General features: G+C 35.3%; 1 protein-coding gene across 2 annotated transcripts in view; it reads right to left on the reverse strand.

Annotated features, from left to right (window-relative positions):
• Positions 1 to 17,305, reverse strand: part of HMG20A (high mobility group 20A) — a 69,396-nt gene that overhangs the window by 38,753 nt on the left and 13,338 nt on the right. The gene's annotated exons all lie outside the window — the stretch shown is intronic.

The raw sequence follows: 17,305 nt of genomic DNA on the forward strand, positions 1-17,305 counted from the left end.
GAATGATAAGCGGGAAGAAGATGCCAGGGTTAGAAACAAATATAAATCTTCTATCGCTGTTTATGATTTTTTGAAGTGAGAGTTTTGCAAGCTTTTGAGTTAGGTATTTTCTAAAAAATATAGAAGTACTAGGTCATCAAAAGAAACTGGGCACAGTTTAGATTTCTTTTGAGATAGTTTGATCCCTGTACATGCATTTTTTTCTTCTCAGTGGAATCTTGATGGAGAATTGTTACCATCAGGACACAAAATATGTTGTGAAAAAGAAAATAACCCTGAACATCTAGACATAGTGTTTTGTATCAGGTTAAAGCACTGTGATAACACAGAGAAAATAAGAAACATTTTCCTCTGCCAAAGCAAATCTGTCACTTTACAAGCAGGGGGTTGCCTTTTGAGGTCACAGTCCACATATTTGGCTTTTTCATGGTGACTGTTGGTCCCAAGTTGCCCTTCCTATACAACCTATTCAAGCACTGCTTTTATTATTAGTAAACAGATAACTGCCCAAGTAAGAAACTTCTGGACTAGTGCCAGAAATAAGAGTTAAAGTAATCCAATAAAATTTGGGAGTACTTCCTTAGTGTAGAGTACTTTCCCAAACAATTTCCTGGGACACTAGGATACTATGAAACAGTAAAAGGTAGGTAGGTGTGTATGAGGTAGGGGAGAAGAAGTGAGGGAGGGGAACTTCCTACTCCATTTAGGAAGCCACATGATATATATATTTTCACTCACTTCTTAGTGATTCTCATGGAGGTTGTATCAGAAAAGAGGAATTTTATGTTTACCAAGAGGGAAATGAATTTTGATAAAGCAATGCTTTTCACAGTTTACTACATGTCACTGTATTAGGCATCAAAGACACAGAGGTAATTAAGATTAAGAAGAAATTCTTGTCCTTTAGAGTTCATAATCTATTGGGGCACAGAAGGGCAAACAGTAAAAAAAAACTGCAAAGGCTGTAGTAGCTGATGTGTGTAAAGTTACTTACTTACTTATTTATCTATTTAAATATATGAGAAAACAGGGAAGAAATACAGATGAATTATATAGATGGGGTGACCAGCTAAGATAACTGCTAATGCCCGTAGTGAATTCACAGAGCATTCGAGATCTGAAGGAAACAGAAACTACTAACTGAGTAAATCCTGAGAAGGAACACTTAGCTCAGGGTACTTACATGTATAGAATCCAGACTCATATTCAGAAGGCAGATGGTATTCATTTCTAGTTCTTAAACAAAATTATTTAAGCCTGGAGTCTGAGAAAGCTATATATGAGAAAGCAGAAGCAACAAAGGCCTCTAGTATCTTGACCCAAACAAAAACTTAATAGTTAACAGTTCTAGGGCAAGGGTCCTTACTGGTTCAAGGAACATTGCTCCTCTATTTTCTTATGTTTTACACTGCTTTCTTCAGCTCAAACTTACAGCTGTGAAACAACACTGCAAAGCAGAGATGGAAAGGATGTTCTTTTCTGCTACAGTCAATAATTCCCAAACCTTTTACCCTTCCAAATCTGATGAATACTAAAAGTAAAAGATGATGTTTAAGGAAAGTCAGAGATCACTTATAAAAACTATAGTGTAATAAAAGGAAATAGATCCCAAATGTTCTTCATTTTAATCAACTTTATTTTAATCAATCAATTTAATTTAATACAAAGTAAATTCTCTTCCTAGGGAGAATTCCTAAAAGAAAAAACAGAGAGCTCTGGATAGTAAGGAAGTTTTCTTTAGTCAAAAGTTGAAGACAAAAACAACAACAAAACAACAAAAAAAACGTTAGCTGCAGTGAGTCAGAGGCAGTTAATGGAATAATAAAGTGAAATTCACAGTTTTCCTCACAAAACAAATAGGCACAATTGCAGTTTAACAGAACAGTTTAAACTGAAAGAGAATATTTAAAACTCAGATTTTGCTATATTTTGCTTTTGAAATTCACACTTTTCCCTACAAAACAAATAGGCACAGTTGCAGTTTAACAGAGCAGTTTAAGGAAAGAGACAAAACTTAAAACTCAGAATCATTTTGCCATATTTTGCTTTTGAATCCTAAAGCTGATAATGCTCAGGACTTCAGAAAGTAAATCAAATAGCCATAGAATTCAAACTGGACATATTTAAAGCTCTAGAAGACCAGTTTCCCAGGAACATTTTTCCTTTAAATACCCTACCCAGTATGAAAAGGCTTCGCCCTTCCTACACAGACGGCAATTCCAATCAAGCGCTTAGATGTTATCTTCCTGGTTTACAAGCTACTGATTTTGTTTCCGTTGTTTCTAGGTGAAACAAAACCAAGTTTAAAACCAAGTTTAAAAACAGACAAATGGATAAAGAAGATGTGGTACATATATACAATGGAATATGACTCAGCCATAAAAAGGAATGAAATTGGGTCATTTGTAGAGACATGGATGGATCTAGAGACTGTCATACAGAGTGAAGTAAGTCAGAAAGAGAAAAACAAATATCGTTTATTAACGCATATATGTGGAACCTAGGAAAATGGTACAGATGAACCAGTTTGCAGGGCAGAAATAGAGACACAGATGTAGAGAACTAATGTATGGACACCAAGGGGGTAAAGTGGTGGTGAGGTGGTGGTGGTGGTGGAATGAATTGGGAGATTGGGATTGACATGTATACACTAATATGTATAAAATGGATAACGAATAAGAACCTGCTGTATAAAAAAATAAATAAAATAAAATTCAAAAAAAAAAAGAGCAATAGTAAAAAAACAACCACATATTAGCAGTAACTAACTGAGGAGTAACCAGACTAAATCACCTCAGGATTCTTGGTGTTTGAGTGTATTTACTAAAATATAACAAAATTTGTATTTCCAGAGTTGCCTATTGCTGTTGAAAGGCTCACCTAGTCCAGTAAGGCAGGACTATGTCCCACGGAATAAGAATTTGCAGAATGATTTGTTTTGCTCTTCTTTCTACCTTAAACGCATTCACTCGCGTGCGGTAGAAAGTACTGTGGAGAACAGAAATTCACTACAGGACCAAGTAGAGGCATTATGTGATTTCTGCTTTCAATATCCTGATATGTAAAATGGTGCTAATAATACCTTCTCTACTTAACTCAAAAAGATATTGTGAGGAGCAAATAAATATTTCTTTATATTATCTGCAAACAATAAAATAATGTAAAAGCTATTTTTGCTAATTATGATACAAAGTTTACAATGAAATATTTATGACAAAGTATATTACACATATTGTGATACACCATATTAACAAATTGAAGAATAAAAACCATATGATCATCTCAATAGATGCAGAAAAAGCTTTTGACAAAATTCAACAACGATTTATGATAAAAACTCTCCAGGGCTTCCCTGGTGGCGCAGTGGTTGAGAGTCCGCCTGCCGATGCAGGGGACACGGGTTCGTGCCCAGGTCCGGGAGGATCCCACATGCCGTGGAGTGGTTAGGCCCGTAAGCCATGGCCGCTGAGCCTGCGCGTGCGTCCGGAGCCTGTGCTCCGCAACGGGAGAGGCCACAACGGTGAGAGGCCCGCGTACCGAAAAAACAAAACAAAACAAAACAAAAAAACTCTCCAGAAAGTGGGCATAGAGGGAACCTACCTCAACATAATAGGGGCCATATATGACAAACCCACAGCAAACGTCATTCTCAATGGTGAAAAACTGAAAGCATTTCTTCTAAGATCAGGAAGAAGACAAGGATGTCCACTCTCACTATTATTCAACATAGCTTTGGAAGTCCTAGCCACGGCAATCAGAGAAGAAAAAGAAATAAAAGGACTACAAATTGGAAAAGAAGAAGTAAAACTGTCACTGTTTGCAGATGACATGATACTATACATAGAGAATCCTAAAGATGCCACCAGAAAACTACTAGAGCTAATCAATGAATTTGGTAAAGTTGCAGGATACAAAATCCATGCACAGAAATCTCTTGCATTCCTATACACTAATGATGAAAAATCTGAAAGAGAAATTAAGGAAACACTGGCATTTACCACTGTAACAAAAAGAATAAAATACCTAGGAATAAATTTACCTAGGGAGACAAAAGACCTGTATGCAGAAAACTATAAGACACTGATGAAAGAAATTAAAGATGAAACAAACAGATGGAGAGATATACCATGTTCTTGGGCTGGAAGAATCAACATTGTGAAAATGACTATACTATCCAAAGCAATCTACAGAATCAATGCAATCCCTATCAAATTACCAATGGCATTTTTTACAGAACTAGAACAAAAAATCTTAAAATTCGTATGGAGACACAGAAGACCCTGAATAGTCAAAGCACTCTTGAGGGAAAAAAGCGGAGCTGGAGGAATCAGACTCCCTGACTTCAGACTATACTACAAAGGTAAAGTCATGAAGACAATATGGTACTGGCACAAAAACAGAAATATAGATGAATGGAATAGGATAGAAAGCCCAGAGATAAACCCACACACCTATGGTCAACTAATCTATGACAAAGGAGGCAAGGATATACAATGGAGAAAAGACAGTCTCTCCATAAGTGGTGCTGGGAAAACTGGACAGCTACATGTAAAAGAATGAAATTAGAACACTCCCTAACACCATAGACAAAAATAAACTCAAAATGGATTAAAGACCTAAATGTAAGACCGGACACTATAAAACTCTTAGAGGAAAACATAGGAAGAACACTCTTGGACATAAATCACAGCAAGATCTTTTTTGATCCACCTCCTAGAGCAATGGAAATAAAAACAAAAATAAACAAATGGGACCTAATGAAACTTCAAAGCCTTTGCAAAGCAAACTACAAACAAAATGAAAAGACAACCCTCAGAATGGGAGAAAATATTTGCAAACGAATCAACAGACAAAGGATTAATCTCCAAAATATATAAACAGCTCATGCAGCTCAATATTAAAAAAAAAACAACCCAATCCAAAAATGGGCAGAAGACCTAAATAGACATTTCTCCAAAGAAGACATACAGATGGCCAAGAAGCACATGAAAAACTGCTCAACATCACTAATTATTAGAGAAATGCACATGAAAGCTACAACGAGGTATCACCTCACACCAGTTAGAATGGGCATCATCAGAAAATCTACAAACAACAAATGCTGGAGAGGGTGTGGAGAAAAGGGAACCCTCTTGCACTGTTGGTGGGAATGTAAACTGATACAGCCACTATGGAGAACAGTATGGAGGTTCCTTAAAAAACTAAAAGTAGAATTACCATATGACCCAGCAATCCCATTACTGGGCGTATACCCTAAGAAAACCATAATTCAAAAAGATACATGCACACCAATGTTCATTGCAGCACTATTTACCACAGCCAGGACATGGAAGCAACCTAAATGCCCATCAACAGATGAATAGATAAAGAAGATGTGGTACATATATACAATGGAATATGACTCAGCCATAAAAAGGAATGAAATCGGGTCATTTGTAGAGATGTGGATAGATCTAGAGACTGTCATACAGAGTGAAGTATGTCAGAAAGAGAAAATCAAAGATCGTATATTAATGCATATATGTGGAACCTAGGAAAATGGTACAGGTGAACCAGTTTGCAGGGCAGAAATTGCGACACAGATGCAGAGAACAAACATATGGACACCAAAGGGGGAAAGTGGTGGGGGTGGTGGTGGTGGTGTGATGAATTGGGAGATTGGGATTGACATATATACACTAATATGTATAAGATGGATAACTAATAAGAACCTGCTCTATAAAAAAATAAAATTAAATAAAAAAAAAAGACACATGCACCCCAATGTTCATTGCAGCACTATTTACAATAGCCAGGTCATGGAAGCAACCTAAATGCCCATCAACAGACAAATGGATAAAGAAGATGTGGTACATATATACAATGGAATATGACTCAGCCATAAAAAGGAACGAAATCGGGTCATTTGTAGAGACATGGATGGATCTAGAGACTGTAATACAGAGTGAAGTCAGAAAGAGAAAAACAAATATATTAATGCATATATGTGGAACCAAGGAAAATGGTACACGTGAACCGGTTTGCAGGGCAGAAATAGAGACACAGATGTAGAGAAGAAATGTATGGACACCAAAGGGGGAAAGTGGTGGTGGTGGGGTGGTGTGATGAATTGGGATTGACATATATATACTAATATGTATAAAATGAATAATTAATAAGAACCTGCTATATAAAAAAAAAAGTATATTACACATATTATAGTTATATCAAAAGAACGGATACATAAGATTGGAAGGAAACACACCCAAATGCTCAAAGTAGTAATGTTTTAGGATGATGAAATTATGAGTAATTACTTTCCAATCTTTGTTTTTACTCCCTAACATTCAGTAATATGGTTGTGTTACTTTAAAGAAAGAGGAAAGTACCATAAAAAATCACAGACCTTTTAAACTTCAATTTTAATTTCACATGCAATACTTTCTTTTTATGAATACACTTTCTTTTTAAAACTTTTTACTACACATAGAACTAAAATTCCCTTTGACCAGACTCTTCCCATTTTCCTCTCCAGAAAATATACTACCTTATTGCTGAAAGGAGCCTTAGAGATAATTTCTAGTGATAAATTCATTGTCTTGCTCTCTCAAATCAGAATGAGCCCTTCAGGACAGAGAAGAGTAAACATGTCTAGCAGGAAGAGTATGACAGCACAGTTTATAAACTTTGTGTTTTATATTAAAAAATTCATTTAAATTCTGCATTCAATTTTATAAAACAGTGTTTATTCTAAAGCAAAAATAAATGTTTGAAACTATAGGAGAGCAGGAAAAGGATAATGTACTCTCAAGACAACAATATATTTCCCTATGAATGCATTACCATGTGGCACAGGTTAGGTTCATCTTCCTGACAGATACCTGACAACTTTCGATACTGAGAGAAAAAGAAGTGCCGTGACTTCCTTCCTACTTCTCTACCATACAGCAATAGAATGAGTAATTGTTATTATTGGCTAGAACTATAGGTTAACTCAATTTATATCCTGTTAACCTTCCAGATAAAATGACATGACAATACACTGCAAATATCATACAAAAATCCCATTTAATTGTGGGAAAACAGACCATGACCATGAAATTAATATGGTTTGGCATTTCCTTAAAAGGTTTAATTCTGAAAACTATAACATATCTGAGGTTGATAAATGTACATTCTCATGGCACTGGTAGGAAAAGTAACAAGCTGTTTATGAGTAAATAGTCATTTTACTTCTTGCTAATATATCTTGAGATATACCTCAAATATAGTATACTTGATCCATCTTTAATTCCACTGTCATCCCTTTTCCTTCAGAAATTTGACTCCAAATCTGGCTTACATGAAAAAGCTCATCATTACAATGTTTTCCCACAGAGGCATTTTCTCTGGAGGTATTTATTCTTATTACAAAGTCTCTCCAAATATCTAATTTGGCTCTTTGTGTTTAGTAACATTAGAATATTTAAAAGACAAAATTAGTAACTTAAAATCAAGATGTACCAATGCGAGCTATGAGGAAGAAGAACAATTGCAGTTTTCTACAACAAACTCACTCAAATTTGGGGGGAGGAAGAACCTAAGCATTTCAAATTTTTGATAAAGGATTATGTGCCATGTAAACTACAGGGAGGTAACCCGAGGCAGTAGGAAGTTACTTCTGAACTGAAGTCAGGAAGTCTGAGTCTGAGTTCAGGCATGACACCAACTAGCTATGTCTTCTGGGATCACGAAACCATTCTGGCTTAAGTTTCTTCATCTGTTAATGAAGGACAAGATCAGTTCTAAATTTGTTTAGATGTAAGACCATGACAGAACACCATGAAATAGTACTGTTAATTAAATGATATGAACTAGAAACAACTTTACAAACTAGCAGAAAATAGAAATATATTAAAAGTTCACTATAAACTCATAACCATGAACTGTACATACACAGACACAGAGTTTTCTAAGCACAGGATGCATTTCTGAATTCTTCTGTTAATATTTATTTGCTATCTGGGAGGGAGTCATGGTTAATATTGCAGGCTCTGAAATCAGACTGCCTGAATTCAAATCCCACCTTTTATTTTTTAGTTGTGGAATGTGAGCAAGTTAGTTAATATCTCTGAAGCTAAGTTTTCTCATCTGTAAATGAGGATAGTAATAGTAGATACTATGGGAGTTATTTGAATAATCAATCAATCCATGTAAAGCAGGTAGTATGGTGTCCATCACAAGTAAGAGCCTAGTAACGATGATAGAAGTAATATTAGCACACATATATTGAGTGTTTACTAAGTATCAGGCAGTATTCTAAGGGTTTATATGTATTACCCCATTTAATCCTCACAATTACCACATGAGATAGATACTATCATTAGCCTCTATTTTATAGTGAACAAACCGATCCATAGAGAGACATTAAGTAACTTGCCCAAGTTAACTGTGACAGTCATTATTATGGCTATTCACAAATATTTTAGCTCTCCTTTCAGGAAGTGTAAGATTACACTTCCTCACAACCTCTGAAATTAGGCAAGGTTGATGGAACTCACAGGGTCAACTCATAGTGGCACATGATACTTCTAGGCAGAAAGTTTAAGAGTCCAAAAGCAATTTTCCATGTTTCCCTTCCCCTATTACAGTGCTCATGAAAGTATATATTATAATGGAGTTTACATCAACATGTTTGCCTAAGTGAACAAAAACAGCATAGCCCCCCTGTTAACCCACTTTGTACAAGCAGCATGAGTGAGAAAAAAAGCCACTGAGATTTTGCAGTGGTTTTGTTAACATAGCAATAACCAAGTATCCTGACAGTAAATTTCAGATTTAGTATCATAATTATCTACTTACTCACAGCTAATGCCAAAAGCTTAAGAATTAAAATATGGGAGAAAATAGTACAGTTCTATACATTTATTTCTTTTTTTGGTGTATGAACAAATGAAAGTTTACCATTATTTAATTTAGTATTGTAATTCAAGAATGATTGCTCTGGGGGACTTCTCTGGCCGTCCAGTGGTTAAGACTCCCTGTTTCCGCTGCAGGGGGCACGGGTTTGATCCCTGGTCAGGGAACTAAGATCCCCACATGCCGCATGGTGTGGCCAAAAAATTAAAAAAAAAAAAAAAAAAAAAGAATTATTGGTCTAAATGTCTTCATGACCTTGGACTAGACAAAGACTTCTTGAAGAGGAAACAAAAAGCACTAACCACAAAAGAGAAAAATGATAAATTGCACTTAACTAAAATTAAGAACGTCTGTTCATCACAGACCATGTTAAAAGAGTGAAAAAGTAAGGCATAGACTGGGAAATTATATTTGTAATACATATAATTCCCTAAAGACTCATATTCAGAATATGTACAGAATTCCTAAAAATCAGCAAGATAAAGATAAATGAGCCAATTTAAAATAAGGCTAAAAATAAAATAAGCACTTCCTAAGAGAGACTATCCAAATGATCAATAACCATCAAAAAAGAAATACTACAACATATTCAATAGCTAAAATAAAAAAGACTGACAATACACAGTGTTGGCAGGGATGAGCAGGAACTGAAATTCTCATTATGTTGCTAGTGGGAATCTAATGTGCACAGTCACTTTGGAAAATTGCTTGGCAGTAACTGCTAAAATAAACCTAAACCTACCCTATGAAACAGCAATCCATTCCTAGTAACATATCCTAGAGATATGAGTGCAGGTGTCTACCAAAAGACATGTAAAGATTGTTCATAGCACGGTTATTTACAGTCTCAAAGTGGAACCAATCCACATGTCCATCAACAGTGGCATGGCTATATCATGAGACATTCCTACAATGACATTAGTGGAATATTACAGAGATTGAACTACTGCTACATGTAGCATGGATGAACCTCATAGACACAACGATGAGCAAAAGCTGCCAGACCCACAACAGTAAATATTCTGTGAATCTATTTATGTGATGTTTAAGTATAGGTAAAACTATTTTTTGGTGGCAGAAATCAGAATAGTGATTATCTATGATAGGGGGAGAGAGGGTACTGACTAGAGCCTCCTGAAGTGCTGGAAATATTCTCAGGTGCATATATACATAAACATTCATTGACTTGTACATTTAAGATTTGTACACTTTACTGTATATACTGCAGTTTTAAAAAGTTAAAAGAAAAGAGAAACGTTGGTCATTGGTTTAGGTAAGAATTCAAGGATTGGAAGATCTCACAAATGTCACTGGGTCCAACTACACATCCAATGCTCAGCTCCCGACCTGAATATCTCACTTGGGGATGTCTACTCCCACTTCCAAATAGCTCTGACCACTAGAAGGTTTTTCTTTTCTCCTTTTTTTGGCTGAGCCCTGCAGCATGCGGGATCTTCGTTCCCTGACCAGGGATCAAACCCGTGCCCCCTGCAGTGGAAGCACGGAGTCTTAACCACTGGACTGCCAGGGAAGTCCCTAGAAGGTTCTTCTTTATAATGAACTCCAAACTTATCCCAAGGAGTTTCTATATGAGATGTTCATTCTACTCTTTCAGGAATATAGAGAATAAGTGTGCTCCCTTTTCTAAGTCATATACACTCAGTTATCCCAAGGCTTATCTGATAACTGCTGAGATCTCTTTCCGCTCTAAAAATTCTAGAATTCTATATTTTTATTAGTCCATATTTCTTTCATTTACTCTTCCTCTACACCTCTGTTGAACTTTACTCTTTCAACCAAAGTATTCTAATGCTATGCATCAATCTGAGTAGATAACCAGCTTGTAGATTTTTACTCAAAATAATTTTAAATGTATGTCAATATTAACAATATATATCAATAGCTGGCCACATCTGTGTGCTCACGAGAGCAGAAACGGGTATCTCTCAATGCTTAACACATTAGAATATCAGAGTTCCTCATGAAACATACTAACTCACTTGGATTTGGAGAGTGTTTACCACCAAATGTTTAGACTGGGAAGATGAGAAGTGTATTTCTTAGACAAAAAAATAAGTCAAGTCAATGGTGATTATTTTGACCTGTACACTGGGAATAAAGATAAATATATGGAAAGCACTGTTATGCCTAAAGCAATGAATCATATTGGACTTCATGAACAAACATAAAAGCACTTCCCTAACCTCAAAGAGCCAACTGGACAATTAATTCATAGAATTGTGTATGTTAAGGCATTAAAAAGACTCTACAGAGTAAAAGTTTAGGAGATGAATGGAAAACCAGAATGAGATTTTTCTCACACTCAAGATAATATATGTTCTAGTAATATTCATAGAATTCAGTCCTTCTGTTTAAAAAGTTAAACACTAACACTTTGCCTATATGATCACTTCACATCTATGGTTGCCCATTTACTATTACAACCTCATATTCTTACTGTGTTGTCCTTTATTGCACAGAAGAGAACAATAATCAAGACAGACTCAAAATTATCTACAGATAGATTATCTGCAACATGAACTTTGTAAAAACAAAATGTAATTATTTCATGATTCTGGGGAAGTTTTGAGGAAGAATATGAAGTAATAATGAGGGACTTCCCTGGTGGCACAGTGGTTAAGAATCCTCCTGCCAATGCAGGGGACATGGGTTCGAGCCCTGATCCAGGAAGATCCCACATGCAGTGGAGCAACTAAGCCCACGAGCCACAACTACTGAGCCCATGTGCCACAACTACTGAAGGCCGCAAGCCTAGAGCTGGAGCTCCGCAACAAGAGAAGCCACCACAATGAGAAGCCCACGCACCGCAACTAAGAGTGGCCCCCACTCGCCGCAACTAGAGAACGCCTATGTGCAACAGCGAAGACCGAACGCAGACAAAAGTAAATAAATAAATAAATTTATATTAAAAAAAGTAATAATGAGAAGGAAAACTTACTAATAGTAAAGCTTTATTGTAATCTGCGAAAGAAATTCTTGCATGGCTGTGCTTTCCAAGAGAAAAGGTACCACTGATGGTTTTATGGAGCTGGCATAGAAACAAAGATGGATTAAATGCCTGAAGACAGTGAAGGTCATCTATCAGACTGAGCCAGGGAAATCTTATACACAACTAAAGATTCTCATCAGCAATAATGAACTGAAGGCTTATGTTACATACTTCTAAATGATGCACTGATTATCAAAGTAGAAAACTAAATGAAGGATACCCAACTGAGTTTAGCATTTGACATCAGACTATCAAAATTTTCTCAACTCCTCTGGAGCTACCAGCCTTCTCTTTTTATTCATCTAACATGTGGCACTTAAATTCTGTCATCAGGAATTATATCAGTTTGTGCTATAAATTTTTTATGTAAGTATCTGTCTTCTCCATGGAAGACACCATGCTCTGGATATCCTTCTAGCTTCTTCAAGTATTTTGGTTCTCTTACCATTATTTTAATCTCTTTTGCAACAATGACTATTCTTTTTTCCTTCAGATATAAATATACTCTGTTCCTAAGAAAGAAAGAAATCAAAATTCATAATAAAACCCTCCATTAATTCCTATCCTCCGTTCTAAGCAACTGCCCATACATTTACCTTTTCTTTATAATCAAACTACCTGAAAGATTATTCTAGTCACTGCTGCTACCCAATCTGAAACACACAGTTATCTGGTTTCTTTCCCTAACTCACTCTACTGACTATTCTCAGATACCAGTCATCTCTAAGTTGCTCATTTCAATGAACACTTCTCAATCTTCAATCTCTTTGGTCGCTAACTGGTATTTGATGCTCTAAATGACTCTTCCTCTTCAAACTCTTCTTCCATTGTTTCCTATTTACTACCCTCTTGTTTTTTCCCCTCTCTTTAGCCATTTCTTCAGACTTTGGCCCTTTTCTCTCTACATGTTTTCCTAGTGATCTCTCTCAGTCCCAATGTTTCAACAACCACTTATACTGATGACATCTAAAACCAACTCTCAAATTCCAGGCCTGTATCTCAAATGGCAAAGATTATCCTCCTTGGTGTGCCATAGGCAACTCACACTTTACACGTATAAAACTGAATCCGTAATCTTTTCCTCGAAACCTGTTCCATCTCCCATGTTCTCTATGTCAGTTGAGGGTACGCTACTCGTCACTGAGGCTAAAAACCTGGGCGTCCTTTTCAGCATTTCCCCTGCCCTTCTCACCACGTGCAATCCCTTACCAAAACCCAGTTGATCCTGTCTCCTCTTCCATGTTCCCATGATTACCGTCTCAGTTAAAGCCTTTATTTTTCTTGGCCTGCATACTCTAACAGTGTCCATCCTGCCTGTCCTTCCTGCCTCCAATCTGTTTCCATACAGCTGCCAGTGATCTTTCTAAAATACAAATCTACTTATGCATATCATTCCTTGTTTAAAATCATTCAAGAGACTCCCCACTGTCTTCCGGTGATTTTTACTTTTTTCTTTTTAAAATTCTGTTTGAAAGCAAAAAACGTTATGCCTGTTTTGAATGCTTAAAGTTTGAATGTCTTACAGTAAGGATACATAATTTTATCATTAGAGTAAACAATAAAACTTGGCCCCATAATAGTGAATGGCCACATTTAAACCAGTTTTGGGATCAGAAAAAGGAATTTTGATATGTTTAAGTGAACTAGAACACAAAAAGTATAGTTATTGAAAACAATATATTAAAAAAACTAAGTCTTCTGTACGTTGAATTCACATCTTTGATACCCTCTATTTGTTCACATGAAACATCTTACAAATTTATCCCTTAGGGAATAAAATTCAGCTGACTTGCCAATAAGACTATTATATATAGATGACAAATAGTCAGTAAAAAAATGCAGTCCTGACCTTCTCTTTTCTTTAAGTAAATAAAAGAACAGTAAACTCCAGGCACACCTGGTTTTATTGTGATTTGTGGATACTGTGTTTTTTTTTTTTTTACAAATTGGTACATTGCAGCAACCTTGTGTCAAGCAAGTGTATCAGTGCCATTTTTCCAATAGCATTTGCTCACTTCGTGTCTCTGTGTGACATTTTGGCAATTCTTGCAATATTTTAAGCTTTTTCATTATTATTATATTTGTTATGGTGATCTGTGATCTTTGATGTTGCAAAAAGATTATAACTTGCTGAAGGCTCAGATGATGGTTGGCATTTTTCAGCAATATTTTAAAATTAAGTATTGTATTATTTTTTAGACATAATGCTATTGCAGACTTAATACACTACAGTATAGAATAAACATTAACTTTTATATGCACTGGGAAACCAAAAGATTCGTATGCCTTGCTTTGTTGCAGTTATCACATTATTGCGGTGGTCTGGAACCAAACCTGCAATATCTCTGAGGTATGCCTGTGTATCAAATAGCTTATGTCCAGGAAATAAACAGTTTTTAAGAAAAGAGATGAAATAAATGAGTATCATAAGATTTAATGCTCAATATACATAACCACTTATGATGGAGCTTACTATTAATTTTTGAACTAGGAAGATAATTTTTCACAGTATCATATTTAAATACATGCTTTAGGTCTTGAAATTAACAGGTTAACAGATAGAGTAATTTCTAGTCTCTCCCATAACCCTTTTAATTACAGTATCTATGTTCTTTCCTGCAATATATTTCTGTTGTAATCAACTCTAAAATCCCTTGAGAGCAAATGCCATTCAGTATTATGATACATGCATTACCAAGTAAGGTAAGAGAAACTGTTAAACCAACTGAGATCCCATGATGCCAGTTAAATTTCAATTCTTTTTTCTAGGCTCTCCAAACATGTCAGCACTATTGTAGTAAAGTGGGTCATAAGTTTCGGGTGATGTGATTTGCTTGAAAGACAAAGAGAGCAGAGTGTAGAACAGACTATTACAGGTCACAGCAAAGTAGATTCAGAACTGCAGCTACAATTTATTTATTATGCATATTTATTAAGTACTGAAACAATAAACATGTAGCCCAGCAAAGAGTTGACTACACCAGGTTAAACATGCCTTCCCTACCCTCTAAGAGGGCATAGTTTGAAAAAAAGAACAATTTAATTATCAATTTAATACCCAGGAGGAAAAAAGCTCTCAATCATTATAATGTATTAACTGCTTTCTAAAACAGTTCATAAATGATATACTACTGAACTTAAATCCACTTATTCTATTTGAAAAACAGTGTTCTGAATTTAAAATCTTTGAACTCAAGCTTCCTATTGGATGATGATCAATTTTTAGCTAACAGGATAGTGTCCTTGATATATAAAAATGATTGCTGTTTCACCATTGGTGAGGCATTTTCTATTTTTTAATAACAAGGATGCAATTATATCAACTCATCCTTAGTCTTCTACCTAGCCCCCTTGGAGCAGCAATATTTATCTAAAGGGCAGCACTCTAAGGTAGGATGCAAGTAGAGATCAATTCCAAATCCTATGCACCAGGATTATTTTATTACATGATGGAATTAAGCTACAAAGTAAAATTGAGTTGTAATTTCTAGTGTGATAAGGTTTTACTTATCTAAGTAAACATTAAACACTCTGCAGAACGGAATACAACTCTACGGATGGTGACGTAGGCAGAGAAGGTAAAGACCGTAAACAGTTTAACTACCCTACTCTTTACCAGTGTTAGTGCTGTTAGACAAGACTGCTAAACAAGTAGAAGATAAATAACTAGTAAAGGCTGGCAGCTAGAAATATATAGTTAACCCAAGCCTTTCTTGGTACAATAAATAAATCCATACACTATCCTCAGTATCACCTATTGCTAGAGAAAGATTTTAATTAAACGTGAGGGAGAAGAAATAGGCCAATTAGAATTCTGCAGGTAGTTTGTTTTGCTAGGAAATAAATGGCTAGAGCTGACACTGTCTTTCTGGCAAAATAAAGCTGCTCTTTCCCCTTTCTAGAAATAAACATAAAAACCACTCCATTACATTTATTTAATATAGTCTCTAAATTGGCAATTCGCTTGAGAAGACTTTGCACATAATGGCAGAGTTCCCAGTACTTAAGTCTCCTCACCCCTTCTATAACCATAATGCACCATATTTGTACATTGCTATAGTACTATAGGAAGAATTTCAATATTCCTCATATTCTTTCACTAGCTCTAGAGTCAGTGATTTACATTTCAAAAACTCAAGAAAGAACCCGCAGTAGCAACCAGAGGATTATGAAATTCAGAAACTTAGTCATACCTGACGGCAGACATTTACAAATTCTTATGATTTATAAACTCCCAATTTCATTGACCTGAGAATAGCTATGAATGTCTGGTAAATCCACAGATATCAATAAGTAGATGAAGCTTTAAAAATTATTTCACTAAGAATTAACAATTTTGTTAAAGGCAGAATTAATAATAGCAATAATAATGATATGATGATGTGAGAAACCAGTCATTGAGAATTCTCACCCTTTTTGTTTCATTTCCCTTTCCCATCATGGCCCTGAACCTGATAATATGCATAAGAAACATTCAGCATGCTTTTTTCAGTTTATGGGAGAATTCTAAGTATGGTATCTAGACTTTAGAAATAAATAAGAATACCTCATTTACTATACATTAAGAAATATAAGTCCCTAAAACATTTTCTTTTCTAAAAAAATTGAAGTATAGTTGATTTAGTATTGAGTTAGTTTCAGGTATATAAAACATTTTCTTTTGAAATGAAATTTACATCTAAAATTGGTAGTAAACATTTTTTTCATGAGTTTCAAGAAATCCTAGTGGCCTGAAAGCTGTCTCAAATTGTTGAACTTATAATTTTATACCAAACATACAATTAAGCATCTCATTTTACTGAAATTAGCTTAAAAACAATTAAAAATTTAATTAAAAATTAGGTCTAAGATGAAGAAAGAAAACACAAGCTCTCTAAGAAAATGTAGAATACTTTGTAATATCAAGTCATAATAGCTCTGTATATCTTATAAAACATATGAAGACATTAGTATTGTGAAATGTGGTCATTTTTGCCTTGTGATTAAAAGGCAAGTCAGGTACTTTGGTAACATTATGGCATATTTATATGACTAAAACAGCTAACAACCTTTACACAAACAATACTGTCAATCTCAGTAGTAAGCAAATGTAATTAGACCACAATTTCCTTTGTAGGGCTCTAATGTTTTAAAAAAAAAAAAAGTAGTTCTAGAAAAGAAGATAAGTTGTTTAGCCAGGACTGCCACTGAGAACACTCTGCCTCTAGTTTCCAAGAGCTCCAATCTAAGAAATGCGGGCAGGTATATTCCTTTGCGGGGGCTTAAATAAAATCTGCCCACAACTGCCAGTTTAGCTTAGCACATAAAATATACATCACTGAGAAGACAGGCTAATCATCAGAAACTGTCTCCAGGCATTACAATGATTACATGGTGCCTTTCTCAGAGAGTTATTTTGAAGAAATAAAGGATTAAACC

This window comes from Tursiops truncatus, chromosome 2, assembly GCF_011762595.2.
Source record: "Tursiops truncatus isolate mTurTru1 chromosome 2, mTurTru1.mat.Y, whole genome shotgun sequence".
Lineage (NCBI taxonomy): Eukaryota > Metazoa > Chordata > Mammalia > Artiodactyla > Delphinidae > Tursiops > Tursiops truncatus.